Consider the following 16,043-nt stretch of genomic DNA (forward strand, 5'->3'; position numbering starts at 1 on the left):
AACGGTTGAGATTTCGGTAAAACATTACCGAAGTCAGTGATTTTTTCTAGCTGTGTAGGTGACTATATGCCAAACAACTTTGTCGAAGACCGCAAAGTGATCCAAGGTCTGTGATAAAAGTTATACCCTAGGAAAAGTGAGGATAAACTATATTGTTATTTTTTCATTACATGTAAAAGAATAATATCAATAATGAAATCTCAATACTTTGCCTCACTTTGCCTAGGGTATAACTTTTTTCACAGCCGTCGGATCAATTCGCGGTCTTCGACAAAGTTCTCTGGCATATAGCCACCTACAATAATACCAAAGGGTTTGATTATTGAACCCTTACAGCGCCACCTAGCGGCAAAATTCGAAAACTTCAAATTTCTGCATACATTTGGCCAATTTTTCCCATACAAACTTCAAGCGTTTTGAGCGCCCCCTTAGGCTCAACCGATTTAGCTCAAATTTTGAACGTAGCTTCAGGGAGTCCAAAACAACTGATTTAGGAGGTAAGACTTAGTATTTTTCGAAATTTTTGTTTTTCATATACAGTGTCGGACAAAATAATAAGACCACCACCCGTTTTTCATACAAAATGGCCAAGTTTGACGATGTAATACTCGATTTCTAGTGAACCGATTTGGCTGAAATTTTGACAGTCTCCATGGAATTACGTGAATTTTGATTTGTATTCAATTGATTGAGTTCTGTTCACTACATCAAAAGTTATGGATATACGAAACGACAAAATAATAGGACCACTTTTAGATTGCCATTACCGAAGGATATATGTGAGTATCTGATACTTGATGATTGATAAACAAGTACTAAAATTAAGGATGCCATTTAAACCTGGGGACATTTTTATTCAATTCACCACAAATAACCATCATCAAAAATTGGTGTTAGAATTTTGTCGCACCGTATATCTGTAACTTTGAAAGTAGTGAACAGAACTCAATCAATTTAATACAAATCAAAATTCCCGTGATTTCATGTCGGCTTTCAAAATTTCAGCCAAATCGGATTACTAGAAACCGAGTACCATATCGTCAAACTTGGCCATTTTGTATGAAATAGGACCAGTGGTCTTATTATTTTGTCCGACACTGTAAGTGTGGGCCACCCTAATGTACAATTATTAATTGTTAATTATTAATTGCATACTTAATTGACTGATTTGAGTAAAAATGATGAAGAGGTAGGGCTAAAATACCCTTGACGTAGACAGTATTATGATCATAAGCGTAACTAGGTCATAGCTCTAGGGGGGCTGTACCCCATTTGGCATAATACCGTTTGGCATAATGCCATTTGGCATAATGCCATTTGGCACAACGGCCATTTGGCATAATGGCCATTTGGCATAACGAATATTATGCACATTCTTACTAAGAAGGCTGTTCTTTGTGTTATGCCAAACGGCATTATGCCAAATAGCATTATGCCAAACGGCGTTATGCCAAATGGCATTATGCCAAATGGGGTAGAGCCCTCTAGGGGGGGGCCAAGGTCATGTCGATATAGATTGTTTATACTAGAAAGATACTTTTGGCCTGAATTACGTGATTTTTTCGGAAAGGGGCTGTTCATAAACCACGTAGACCAAAATTTGACCATCTCAGACCCCCCCTCCCCCCACGTAGACTTTTGTCCATACAAAAATTTTGAAATTTGTATGGAGCGTACACGCTAACCCTCAGTTACCCAGATTGGTGTCAAAGCGACCCAGACTGAGCAAAACTGCAGTTACTCTAAACTGAGTAAAGGCACCTTTACTCAAATCTGGGTTACCGATGTTGGTGGCAAAATCTGGGTAAACGATACCCAGCTCCTCCGGGGCCTTGATTTTGTTAATTTATTTTCAATTTAGATTTTAAATAAAAAGCTCTTAATTTCCATGTGCTGTTCACTTACCTGATGCTGGAAAACAGTTCCCCGGAATAATTCCACTGTTTTCCCGTCATTTATCGGCATATTTTTCGCGAAAACATTCATAGTTTTCAGCGTTCTCCTGACCGCTGCCATATTCTCAAGCTGAAAAGTGACAAAGTGCCGATTACCCAGATCTTTACCCAAATTCAACGAATCTGGGTTTTCGGGTTACCCGGATTATGACAACTGCTAACAACATGAAAATCCGGGTCGAATCGACCCAGTCGATGGGTAGTTTCAGGTTAGCGTGTAGACTTTGGCCAGACCCCCCCCCCTCCCCCCAAAAAGTCTACGTGGTTTATGAACGGCCCCAAATGGATTATTCTGGAGGGGGCCAGCCCCCCCCTGGCCACCCCCTATTTACGCCAATGATTATGATGCATTATAGTCCATTTTACGAGCCGATTTTATGAATGAATTTTGACAGGAGGTAGCGTCCAATAACCCGTAAAAATCAATATCATCATCAACATTGTTGTCACTCCGTAAAATGGTTCATTGAATAAGATCAAATCAAGCATAACTTTTCAATCCGACGTAACTCGCAAATGTAAACAAATCCGGGGTTTCAGGTGCATGTTGTATGATTCATAAAGCAAATTAAAGAATCCACCCCACATCAATGTTTGATTACACAGCGTAACAAAAATTAACTTTTTGTCTGTCTCAAGAGCAAACTTATGTGTCTCCGAAGGATTTTGGGCCGCTGAATCCGAATCCGGGCTCAGATTTGCTCTAACACGTCACAATTTTGAGCTATGCCTCAATTTATAGGGCAAAATATGCGATTTTGGGCTTTTTTGACTGCAAACCATTAAGCAAGGAAATATTTTTTTTAAGCAATCAAAAGGTTAATTGGTCAATTAACATCTAAATCAACGACTCATGCAAAATATTTCGTTTTACCAAATCGAATTTAATAGTTTTAAGCGATTTATGTTAGGTACGATATTTCCCATACAAGTCACCCTCCAAAAGTTGCATGCAAGTTTTCATACTAACATAAAATGCTTAAATCTATCAAATTTGATTAGGTAAAACGAAATATTTTGTATGAGTCGTTAATTTAGATGTTAATTGACCAATTAACCTTTTGATTGCATAAAAAAAATATTTCCAAGCTTAATGGCTTGCAGTCAAAAAAGCCCAAAATCGCATATTTTGCCCTATAAAATGGGGTATAGCTCAAAATTGTGACGTGTTAGAGCAAATCTGAGCCCGGATTCGGATTCAGCGGCCCAAAATCCTTCGGAGACACATAAGTTTGCTCTTGAGACAAAAAAATGTTACGCTGTGTTATTTATTGCTTAATTTGTTTAACTAAGCATATTTTTCGAAACGACGTATCTAACTATTTTTATGTTTACAACTTTACTGATATAATGTTATAAATATCTATATGTATGATTTTCCTTGACCTGATATATGGCCTGTCCAACAGGGTGTCGTGATGTTACTAATAAATTACAAATTACAAATTACAAATTAAATTAGATACACCGTTTTGATATATGAGAACAAATTTCCTTGACCTGATTAATGGTTATACCGCCAGGCTTACGTTTATGATAATAAATTACAATTACAATTACAACACCAAACGACGTATCTAGCCAAAATCCAAAGTAACAGATACACCAAACTGACACCATACAAAAGCGACGTATCTGGCATGACGTATCTCTAACCAATCCGGTGTATGTGTATTTTGGTCAAAATTCATTGTAAAAATGATATGGAATGAGCAGGTTTTGTTTCTTACCTAGTGCGTGCTATATCCCTGGTGATAAAGCACGAAAAAACTTATGAAAAGTATTTTTATAAAAAAACTATTTTAGTGAAATGGTCGTCAACATTGACCACGAATTTACTCAGATCAGTGAAAAAGTTAGAAACGTCGATTTGAAAAATTATGCTGGAAATACTGCGTAGCATTGAGCAATCTAACGAATGAGTTCAAAACGTGTCGCTGTATTTTTTTTTAATTCCTTTCCGCGTTTTTTTCTCCGAAGTATTTTTATCACAGCTTCACGTCACTAGCTAAAATAACCACTAAAGTGCAATGTTTCGGTTTCTATTACAATTATTATACGTAACATGATGAAAAAGCCGATGTATTATTTTTACGAAAAAGAACTCACCGCTATTCAATGTGCTACCCAACATCCCTATTTGCAGTCAAAATCCGTCCATACAAAAATCAAAACATTATGATTTATTATCAGTAGCATACCTACTCTTGAACACGGAAATCACATAATAATCCGGCAGATTTTTAATCACTTGTGAAATATTCATAACAGAAAAAGATGTCCACATCCGTATCTCGACCGGAATTCAGTCTGTCCATGCCACTGTAAAATCTTCCACATGCACCGACACAAAAAAAAAAAAAAAGCCAAACGCATTCGTCGTCACCGTCAGCTATTTCTCGTCTCTCACTTTCGGGGAGCTAGCAGGTTATCAAATCGTTCACCACTTTTAATTCTTCTAAAATCGTTACAAATTCTAACGAATACTTACATTTTCACTTTCCTGGATAACGAAACAGTACTAGCAATAACGTTGTGCTAGTTTTCAATGATTTTATTCCGAATTATCCTCCAAAATCCACAATTTTTAATCTACACGTGTCTTCTGTTTTCGAGCAGCACCGAATTCAATATGGCGATCTCATTCAACTTCATCGCAGCCGGCACGACTTGTGATTCGAGGGGTCTCTCCGCACACAAAACAGATGAAGTAATCACAACAAAATATGTTCTATAAACCTTGATGGTCTACCAATTACACACAAGATTGCAAACAAGATTTCTAGACCAACATTAGAAAATAGCTTAGGTGCCCTGCACAATATTTTTCTGACGTTCGATTTGGAAAGTCTTTCAAATGTTCTGTGGGAGTGAGCAGGACAAGGCAAATTCGTGCAGAGGCGTCCATATACCGTCTACCCCCGTTGGTTTGACCGCATCTAATCTGAACACTTTTTAATTTGACCCCCTCTAATCTGCACATCGTTTAAACTAAAAATGGTTCAAACGTCATTCTGCTCATGGAACGGGGTGAAACGGAACGCAGAATCAAAACAAAATAGCAAAAAGGGTTGCTATCAGTGTGTTTTTCGATGCTCACAGGGTTACTAGAAGTTCAAATTAAAAATGAACCCCGTTGGTTTGCATGAGGTGTCGTTCAAACCAACGGGGGTAGACGGTATACCGCATTTAGTTCACCACTGGACTGCGAACTGCGACTTCATAATTGCGAAAACGTAAATAAAAGTGCGCGTTTGCATCAAATCAGGTTGATGTCTTCGGCGCACTATTTCTTCAATCTATGGTGAACAAGTGCTCTGAAGACATCGAGTTGATTTGATGAAATCGCGCACTTTTATTAGCGTTTTCGCACTCGTGAAAACTAGTGCGATAGTCCAGTGGTGAACTAAATGCGCTATACCACGTGGACAATTTAGAGGGGGGAGGGGGTCTGAGAAAAGTCCACGCTTGTCCACGGAGAGGGGGGTGGGGGTTTGTCAAATGTCCACGTAAGCAATATTGATTTAAGAAAAAAAAGATTCATCAGTGTAACAAATTATTTTGTAATATTGATTTGATTCTACTTCATGACAGTTAGACAGTTATCTATTGTATATATTATTTTTATTATTAAATAACTTGTTTTTAGTTCGCGACGGCTACTCAACTCAAAGGATAAAATCATTACTTTAAAACCAATTTTGAAATTATAATGGCAACATTCTTGAAAAATTACCAGGATTTTGAATTGTCTAAAATTTTCGTTGAAATTCTATACACAGAACAAACTGTTGTGTAATATTACATCTGAACTGCTGTAACCCGATCAATACGTCGGTTGCATGAAATGCACTAAGCCCTGTCGTAAGCTGTCTAAAGGTAATAAAAAAGCTTTTCCGTGTCAATAGGCTCTATAGAAAATTTTCAAATGTTCTCAGGCATTATAAATAGTAAGCACTGAAATAAGCCGTATATTAGTATATGACGCTTTGCTATAGTGCTTGTAAACCCAGTGTCCTCCTCTCCTCTTCTTGGCGTAACGTCCTCACTGGGACAAAGCCTGCTTCTCAGCTTAGTGTTCTATGAGCACTTCCACAGTTATTAACTGAGAGCTTCCTCTGCCAATGACCATTTTGCATGCGTATATCGTGTGGCAGGCACGAAGATACTCTATGCCCAAGGAAGTCAAGGAAATTTCCTTTACGAAAAGATCCTGGACCGACCGGGAATCGAACCCGTCACCCTCAGCATGGTCATGCTGAATACCCGTGCGTTTACCGCCTCGGCTATATGGGCCCCCAGTGTCTATGAGCCGAATAAGAAGCCTGACAGCACAGACGAATTTATACAGACGTAAGAGTGCGGTGCAAACCACTTAAAATTTTCGGTACCATGTTTTCTTCTTCTTGTTGGGCAGATTTTTTTCGAGGGGACTAGTTATTACCATTTTGCGGTTGTTTTATACGCATTGGTGTACCCCTTTCACAAGATTTTGACAGTTTTTCGCCGCCTTCGCCGGCTTTCGCCCGTGCTTTCGTCGCACCAAAAATTTTCTCGTTTTGTTTACTTTTCGATGGTGCGCGGTCAAATTGTACATACCGGTTGTGAACATTCCGGAAAATTCGGTTCCTAGCCGGTGGTATCACAAAGAAGCTATTTCCGGGCTATGGAAAAAGTGTACCCCGGCTGAAGGCGCTCTAAAAAACTAATGGTAAGGATCCGGCCGAGCGGAAACCGCGGAAACTAACAACCATTGCTACTTTTAGAAAAAAGAACGAGTGCGACTGCAAAGCGATCGAACCGAGCCGGGCTGTATCGACCGTGCTCTGCTGGCGGAGTGCAATCAGTAACTGATTGTGTCACAGAAGGACATCCGGCATGGAGAGCTCGTGGTCGACAAAGAGAACTGAAAGCACGAAGTGCTCAGAAGGACGGGGACTACGGTGGATTCCGAGCTGACAATCGGTGCTTCAACAGGTTAGCGTTGCACAGTCAGTCGGGTTTTTGGAATCAAGGACATCAAAGCAGTAAGTTTTTCTATTTTTTTTTTTTCTTGTGAAGTCATTTATAAATTAAAAAAAAATCCCTTATTACAGGCTAGGAGCTAACCTTCTACTATAATTTCGGAAGCAAAGGTAACAAAAAGAGGATCTGCCACTGTAATGTGAGCAAATAATCCGGCTTTATCGGGAATTATTACCTTCCTCCGCTGGAAGATTCTTCAGTCACATGTCGGGGCAAAAAAACAAAGGATCGAAGCGTAAAAAATCGCAGAAAATCGTCTGGCAGCGGAAAACTGCCATTGAAAGGGCTTCGAAGGATGACACTACAAGATAGTAAAATCAGATGGCGGAAATCGGTGGTGGTGGAACCAGTGGTAGGTGATGGCGTGATGGGATCACCGTTTAGCTCAAACCACCAGTAACAACGAATGTGATCTACGAGAGTGTGACTATTGAGGTGAGCTTGGCTGCTACGGAGAATACCCTAAAGGTGGACGATTATTCCGGGTTGAAAGAAAAACATAAGCCCTGTTCAACGACGTAGGTTGAACTTGCTCGAAGTTGCTGCATCCTACTCTTACCCATTTGTCAACAAACGGGAAAGAGCGGGATGGAGCAAGTTCGAGTAAGTTAAACCTACGTCGTCGAACAGGACTATAGTCGCCGAACAAGAGTGGTAGCAAGCGGACATGAAAGTTGTCCATCGTTTTGAGTGGGATTCATCTCGTATGGGATAACCCGCGTAGGAGTGGTTTTTTTCATTGTTTAATCCTTTAACGACGTAAACAAAATGATGGAATTTGGCAAAGCACATAGACGATCCGAATCAGATCGGGCTTTCTCTGGATTACACACGGTAAGATATTCCGGAAAAGCTTAATGTAATTGAATTTATGTTCACGCTCCTGCTATGCCTCTTTCCAGGAGTATCGAATAAAACTTCAAAATTGCGAAATTTACATCGAATTTAATTTCATTTACTCGAAAAATTCAATTGCGTACAAACGCGGTCGTAACTAATCACTCGACCTCTGCGTAACCCGTCACTCGCATTTGGCTAACTTTTCAGAGCTTTACAGTTGGTCTTCGGTAGGTCCCAGAATATGTCTTCACATCAATAACTCTCACGACGCCATCATCACACTGCTGAATTATACCCATTGGCCAACTTCCTCGTTCGGTGAGCATGTCGGTTACGTAAACGATATCTCCAGACTGTAACATGGATTGTTGGTCTGCCCACTTCTGCATGGGAATCAAACCAGGCAAGTATTCCTTAAGCCATCTGATCCAAAACAAATCGATAAGTGCTTGAGTCTTCGGCATTGCTTTCCCTAATGGAGGTCATGTTTATCAAATACTGATTTGGGGTTAAAGTTTCAGGGTCGTTCACATCCGTTGAAACATACGTTAACGGTCTGCTGTTAACAATATGTTCAGCTTCAAGCAATACAGTATGCAAAACTTCTTGTCGTGGTACTCGTTCTTTAAGTTTATCGTGAAGTGGACCGGATGCTTCTAGTCAACCGCTCCCATATGGCTTGCTGTGGGAGGGTTGAGTTTCCATTTGATCCCTTGGAGCAAAACTTCATTCTCAATACATATCCAAAAAACTTGTATGCTTCAAAGCCTCGCGTAACTCTTCATCAGCTCCTCGCAGGTTCGTTCCATTATCAGAGCATATTTCTTTGGGTTTGCGTCGTCTTCCAATCATGGGGCGTAGAGCCAAGATGCTCGAATCTGTGGTTAAAGAATGTGCCATCTCGACTCGACGTATATGGCTCGAGTCGTCATACACGTAAATATCACGCCATACCGCTTCTCTCTGTAACGCCCTACAGTGACTTCAAAAGGGCCGAAGAAGTCCATACTACAAAACGTAAACGGTTGACAGTGTGGCCGTAGACGACACTGTGGAAATTGTCCCATACGTCTGCCTTAGTCCACGTAGCTGCATCAACTTCTCCAATATACCACACGCGCATGAGTCCATCAGAATCCAGAAATGGTGACAGTTTGTTCAGCTTACTTGAAGACTTCAGTTTTGTAGCGTCTCGTAGTGCCTGAAGCTCATCCGGAAACTGCTCGTTCTGCACATGCTTTATACAACGTTTGATTGCTGCTGCTTCGTCTTCTGGAGTTATTAACTAATTGCTGCTGCTTCGTCTTCTGGAGTATTCTGGAGTATTAATAGCTTTTTTGTGCCAAACTTCGTAAAAGTATGTGGTTGCACGTATAAATCTTCTCCAGCTACTAAACCTTTAGTGCGTCTGGTAGGGTATCGCGCCACTTGGGCGGTGGCTTCTTAATTCGTCTGTTTTCCACTATAACTCAGTCAATTTTGAACCAATTGACTTGACTCACCGCATTCCAAAAATTGTGTCAATTGGTTCATATTTGAATGAGTTATAGTTGAAAACAGACGAAAATAGAAGCCACCGCCCAAGTGGCGCGATTCCCTAGTTCTGGATTTGAATCCGTCACGATGTTTACTGCATTCACCTCATTTGAAAATTCCTCTTGTGCCTCTGTCATTTCTACCGGATCAGAATAGATAGGCGAGTTTTATTCACTTCGCTGAAGAAATTCTGGACCGCGATACCATCTTCCTTGTGGCTGGATATTGAATGTACCCGTGTCTTGTTGCTTCATCCACCACATTATCCGTAGTCGAAATCCATCTCCAATCGGCCGATGTGGACTGCTCTAATTTCTCTGACCTTTGCTTACAAACATTTTCAGTGCTTTTCTAGTGTTCAACCAACTTATTAACGTCTTCGAATATTACGCATTAAGATTCTCAGAAATTCCCAATCTTTTAAGATGTATTCTAACAACTATAAGATATCAACTACATAAATAATTTACATAGACAGTAGCCTTACGGAATATATTTTAAAAATTCCTGTGAATCCATTAAGATTCTCAGAAATTTCCAGTCTTCTGGTATGCATTCTAGAGACTATAGGAAATATTTTAAATTATTTATGAACATCAGCACCATATTAAAAAAAATATTTAAATAATTCCTGAGAATCCCTTAAGCTTACCAAACATTTCCAGTGATCTGCTAATATTCTAAAAATTATAGAAAATATTCTCAATCGTTTATAGAAATCAGAAGCATCACTGAATATTTTTAAATAATTCCTGAGAATCTACAGATTCTCAGTTGCATTACGGAATATTTTTAAATAACTCCTTAGAATCCCTAAAGATTCTCAGAAATTTCCAGCCTTCTGGGATGTATTCTAGAAACTTTAGGAAATATTCTAAATCATTTACAGAGATCAATAGCATTACGGAATATTTTCAAATAACTCCTGAGAATCCCTTAAGATTCTCAGAAAATCCCAGACTTCTGAGATGTATTCAAGAAACTATAGGAAATTTTCTAGATTATTTAAAATAATCAATATCATTACGAAATATTTTTAAAGAATTCCTGAGAATCTCTAAAGATTCTCAGAAGTTTCCAGTCTTCTGGGATGTATTCTATAAAATATATGAGAAAATACAAATCATTTACAGATACATTACGAAATATTTTTATATAAATCCTGAGAATCTCTATTTCCAGTCTTCTGGAATACATTCTAGAGACTAGAATAAATATTTTAGGTCATTTATAACATTTAATAGCATTACGGAATATTTTTAAATAATTCCTGAGAATCCTCCTGAGCTTCTCGGAAATTCCCAATATTTTAAGATGTATTCTAACAACTATAAGATATAAACTTAATCATTTTCATAGACAGCAGCATTATGGAATATTTTTTAAAAAGTCCTGTGAATCCATTAAGATTCTCAGAAATTCCCAGTCTTCTGGGATGTTATTGTATAAACTAATAGCTGTCCCGGCCAACTTTGTGTTGCCATTTGTGGCTGTGGTGTTTTGACAACTTTTGGGTTCATTGCAGCACGGCACTCTAGATCGATTTTATTGCGATCGTGTTGATTTTCTTCTCAGCTCCTGCAAATTTCGGATGTTTCACATTTTCTCTCTATTTAAATTGATTTTCATAACTTTTTAAACAGCCACCATCTGGGCCACCATAAATACAAATCAATCCATGTAAGAGTCATCATGATCGGTCAGCCATTCTTGAGTTTTGTTGCCTCAAAGGGACTTCAAACTCATTTTTATACAGGGTGTTAGGTTCCTGAGTGCAAACTTTTTAAAGGGTGATAGAGGACCATAAATGGTGAAAAAAATTGTTCTACGCATATGGTCAAATCTCAACCGTTACGTAGTTATTGAACTTCCCATGTTTTTGACTCTCATTGCCTTAACTGGCTATAACTTGAAAATGGTCAAACTTATCACAATTTTTTTACCCTTATTCGAAAGATTATTGAATTTTCTATCAAATGGCATCTTTGAATCGATTGGTTTAGTTAAATAACTAAGTTTTGTAGAGCAAAATAGCTCAAAATAGTGTGTTTTAATTTGTTTTTGTCAATTATCTTTGAAACATGCGCAATAAAATAAAATTCTTTCTTTGGCAAAGTTGTGGCCCCTGTTCCACTCTACAATTCGTTCTTTGACATCAAACTTCTAGCTCTTATCGGTTTCTTGCTATTTCGAATTAAATGTGTGGCACAGTGAGTAAAAAAGTACTTACCTTGACAGTTGCAAATTTATGACCTGAAATACGAAGTTTAAATCAAAATTGCAAGAAAACGATAAGAGATAGGCGATTGATGTCAAAGAACGAATTGTTGAGTGGAACAGGGACCACAACTTTGCCAAAAAAAGAATTTTAATTTATTACGCATGTTTTAAAGATAATTGACAAAAACAAATTAAAACACACTGTTTTGAGCTAATTTGCTCTAGAAAACTTAGTAATTTAACTAAACCAATCGATTCAAAGATGTCATTTGATAGAAAATTCAATAATCTTTCGAATAACGTTAAAAAAATTGCGATAAGTTTGACCATTTTCAAGTTATAGCCAGTTAAGGCAATGAGAGTCAAAAATATGGGAAGTTCAATAACTACGTAACGGTTGAGATTTGACCATATGCGTAGAACAATTTTTTTCACCATTTATGGTCCTCTTTCACCCTTTAAAAAGTTTGCACTCAGGAACCTAACACCCTGTATATATAGATACAAATCATTTACAGAGACAGTAGCATTACGAAATATTTTTAAATAATTCCTGAGAATCCCTAAAGGGTATCAGAAATTCCCAGTCTTCTGGGATGTATATTAGAAACTAGAGGAAATATTCCAGATCATTTATAACAATCAATAGCATTACGGAATATTTTTAAATAATTCCTGAGAATCTCTAAAGATTCTCAGAAATTCCAAATCTTTTAAGATGTATTCTAATAACTTTAAAATATAAAGGGCCTGTCCATAAACTACGTAGACTCTATGGGGGGAGGGGGGGAGGCGGGGGTTTGGCCAAAGTCTACGCTCCATACAAATTTCAAAAATTGTATATGAACAAAAGTCTACGAGGGGGTAGGGGGTGGGGGGTCTGAGATGACCGAAAAAAAAGTTTACGTAGTTTATGGACAGCGCCAAACTAAATCATTTACATAGACAGTAGCATTACGGAATATCTCTTAATAATTCCTGTGAATCCATTAAGATTCTCAGAAATTCCCAGTCTTCTGGCATGCATTCTAGAGACTATAGGAAATATTTTAAATTATTTATGAACATCAGTACCATATTTGAATTTTTTTTTAAATAATTCCTGAGAATCGCTTAAGCTTACCAAACATTTCCAGTGATCTGCTAAATATTCTAAAAATTATAGAAAATATTCTCAATCATTTATAGAAATCAGAAGCATCACTGAATATTTTTAAATAATTCCTGAGAATTCCTAAAGATTCTCAGAAATTTCCAGTCTTCTGGGATGTGTTATAGAAACTATAGGATATATTCTGAATCATTTACAGAGACAGTAGCATTACGGAATATTTTTGAATAACTCCTGAGAATCTCTACAGATTCTCAGTTGCATTACGGAATATTTTTAAATAATTCCTTAGAATCCTTAAAGATTCTCAGAAATTTCCAGCCTTCTGGGATGTATTCTAGAAACTAGGAAATATTCTTAATAATTTACAGAGATCAATAGCATTACGGAATATTTTTAAATAATTCCTGAGAATCCCTTCAGATTCTCAGAAAATCCCAGTATTCTGAGATGTGTTCAAGTAACTATTGGAAATTTTCTACACACTTAGCAAAAATCACCGACTTCGGTAATATTTTACCGAAATCTCAACCGTTAAGTTTTTTGCCGGAGAAATTCGGTGACGTTTACCGAATTTCGTTAAAATTTGACAGATAAACGATAACATTTTACCGAAATTTGGTAATTTTTACAGGATTTCGGTAAAAAACCATTACCGAACGTTCAGCTGTTGAGATTTCGGTAAAAATTACCGAACGCGGCTAGCTGTGTAGATTATTTAAAATAATCAATAGCATTACGAAATATTTTTAAATATTTCCTGAGAATTTCTAAAGATTATCAGGTATTCCCAATCTTCTGGGATGTATTCTAGAAACTATAGGAAATATTCCAGATCTTTTATAACAATCAATAGCATTACGGAATATTTTTAAATAATACCTGAGAATTTCTAAAGATTATCAGAAATTCCTAATCTTTTAAGATGTATTCTAACAACTATAATATATAAACTAAATCATTTACATAGACAGTAGCATAACGGATCTTTTATAACAATCAATAGCATTACGGAATATTTTTTAATAATTCCAGTAAATCCATTAAGATTCTCAGAAAGTCCCAGCTCTCTGGGATGTATTCTATAAACTATAGGAGAAAATACAAATCATTTACAGAGACAGTAGCATTACGGAATATTTTTGTATAATTCCTGAGAATTTCTGAAGATTATCAGAATTTCCCAATCTTTTAAGATGTATTCTAACAACTATAAGATATAAACTAAATCATTTACATAGTCAGTAGCATTACGGAATATTTTTTAATAATTCCAGTGAATCCATCAAGATTCTCAGAAATTTCCAGTCTCTCTGGGATGTATTCTATAAACTATAGGAGAAAATGCAAATCATTTAAAGAGACAGTAGCATTACGGAATATTTTTGTATAATTCCTGAGAATCTCTAGACTCTCAGATATTTCCAGTTTTCTGGAATATATTCTAGAAAGTAGAGGAAATATTTTAGATCATTTATAACATTCAATAGCATTACGAAATATTTTTAAATAATTCCTGAGAAACCCCACAGATTATCAGGTATTCCCAGTCTTCTGGGATGCATTCTAGAAACTATAGGAATATTCCAGATCTTTTATAACAATCAACAGCATTACGGAATATTTTTAAATAATTCCTGAGAATTTCTAAAGATTATCAGAAATTCCCAATCTTTTAAGATGTATTCTAACAACTGTAAGATATAAACTAAATCATTTACATAGATAGTAGCATTACGGAATATATTTTAATAATTCCAGTGAATCCATTAAGATTCTCAGAAATTCCCAGCCTTCTGGGATGTATTCTATAAACTTTAGGAAATATTCTTAATCATTTACAGAGATAAATAGCATTACGGAATATTTTTAAATAATTCCTGAGAATCCCTTAAGATTCTCAGAAAATCCCAGTATTCTGAGATGTGTTCAAGAAACTATTGGAAATTTTCTAGATTATTTAAAATAATCAATAGCATTACGAAATATTTTTAAATATTTCCTGAGAATTTCTAAAGATTATCAGGTATTTCCAATCTTCTGGGATGTATTCTAGAAACTATAGGATAAAATACAAATCATGTACAGAGGCAGTAGCATTACGGAATATTTTTAAATAATTCTTGAGAATCCCTAGATTCTCATGTATTTCCAGTCTTCTGGAATACATTCTAGAAAAAACTAGAGGAAATATTTTAGATCATTTATAACATTCAATAGCATTACGAAATATTTTTAAATAATTCCTGAGAAACCCCACAGATTATCAGGTATTCCCAGTCTTCTGGGATGTATTCTAGAAACTATAGGAATATTCCAGATCTTTTATAACAATCAACAGCATTACGGAATATTTTTAAATAATTCCTGAGAATTTCTAAAGATTATCAGAAATTCTTAATCTAAATATATAAACTAAATCATTTACATCATGATTTACATAGACAGTAGCATAACGGAATATTTTTTAATAATTCTAGTAAATCCATTAAGATTCTCAGAATATCCCAGCTCTCTGGGATGTATTCTATAAACTATAGGAGAAAATACAAACCATTTACAGAGACAGTAGCATTACGGAATATTTTTGTATAATTCCTGAGAGTTTCTAAAGATTATAAGAAATTCCCAATCTTTTAAGATGTATTCTAACAACTATAAGATATAAACTAAATCATTTACATAGACAGTAGCATTACGGAATATTTTTTAATAATTCCAGTGAATCCATTAAGATTCTCAGAAATGTCCAGTCTTCTGGGATGTATTCTATAAACTATAGGAGAAAATACAAATCATTTACAGAGACAGTAGCATTACGGAATATTTTTGTATATTCCTGAGAATCTCTAGATTCTCGAATATTTCCAGTCTTCTGGAATATATTCTAGAAACTAGAGGAAATATTTTAGATCATTTATAACATTCAATAGCATTACGAAATATTTTTAAATAATTACTGATAATTTCTAAAGGTTATCAGAAATTCTCAGTCTTCTGGGATGTATTCTAGAAACTAGAGGAAATATTCCAGATCATTTATAACAATCAATAGCATTACGGAATATTTTTAAATAATTCTTGAGAATCTCTAAAGATTCTCAGAAATTCCCTTTTTTAAGATATATTCTAACAACTTGAAGATACTAGCTGTCCCGGCAAACGTTGTCTTGCCACGCTGTGGTGGTTTGACAACTGTTGAGCTCATAACGTCACCGCACTCTAGATTGGTTTCATTTCGTACGTGTTGATTTTCTTCCCAGCTAACGAAAATCAGTACTTTATCAATTTTCACCCTTTTCTAGTTGATTTTCGTGGCTTTTTGTACATATAAACACAGCTAACACGAATAAGAA

At 36.4% G+C, this 16,043-nt stretch overlaps 2 long non-coding RNA genes across 2 annotated transcripts; one reads left to right on the plus strand and one right to left on the minus strand.

Annotated features, from left to right (window-relative positions):
- Nucleotides 1-2,242: 2,242 nt before the first annotated feature.
- LOC134285288 (uncharacterized) lies at nucleotides 2,243-4,761 on the minus strand. The gene is made up of 2 exons (XR_009996270.1): nucleotides 4,447-4,761; nucleotides 2,243-4,375 (listed from the first exon to the last, which is right to left on the minus strand). It is a non-coding gene; the product is annotated as an uncharacterized LOC134285288 (long non-coding RNA).
- Nucleotides 4,762-6,299: 1,538 nt separating this feature from the next.
- On the plus strand, nucleotides 6,300-8,788 carry LOC109407117 (uncharacterized). The gene is made up of 3 exons (XR_009996844.1): nucleotides 6,300-6,666; nucleotides 6,722-6,982; nucleotides 7,052-8,788. It is a non-coding gene; the product is annotated as an uncharacterized LOC109407117 (long non-coding RNA).
- The last annotated feature ends 7,255 nt before the right edge of the window (nucleotides 8,789-16,043 follow it).

Source organism: Aedes albopictus, chromosome 1 (genome assembly GCF_035046485.1).
Source record: "Aedes albopictus strain Foshan chromosome 1, AalbF5, whole genome shotgun sequence".
In the NCBI taxonomy this organism is placed as follows: domain Eukaryota; kingdom Metazoa; phylum Arthropoda; class Insecta; order Diptera; family Culicidae; genus Aedes; species Aedes albopictus.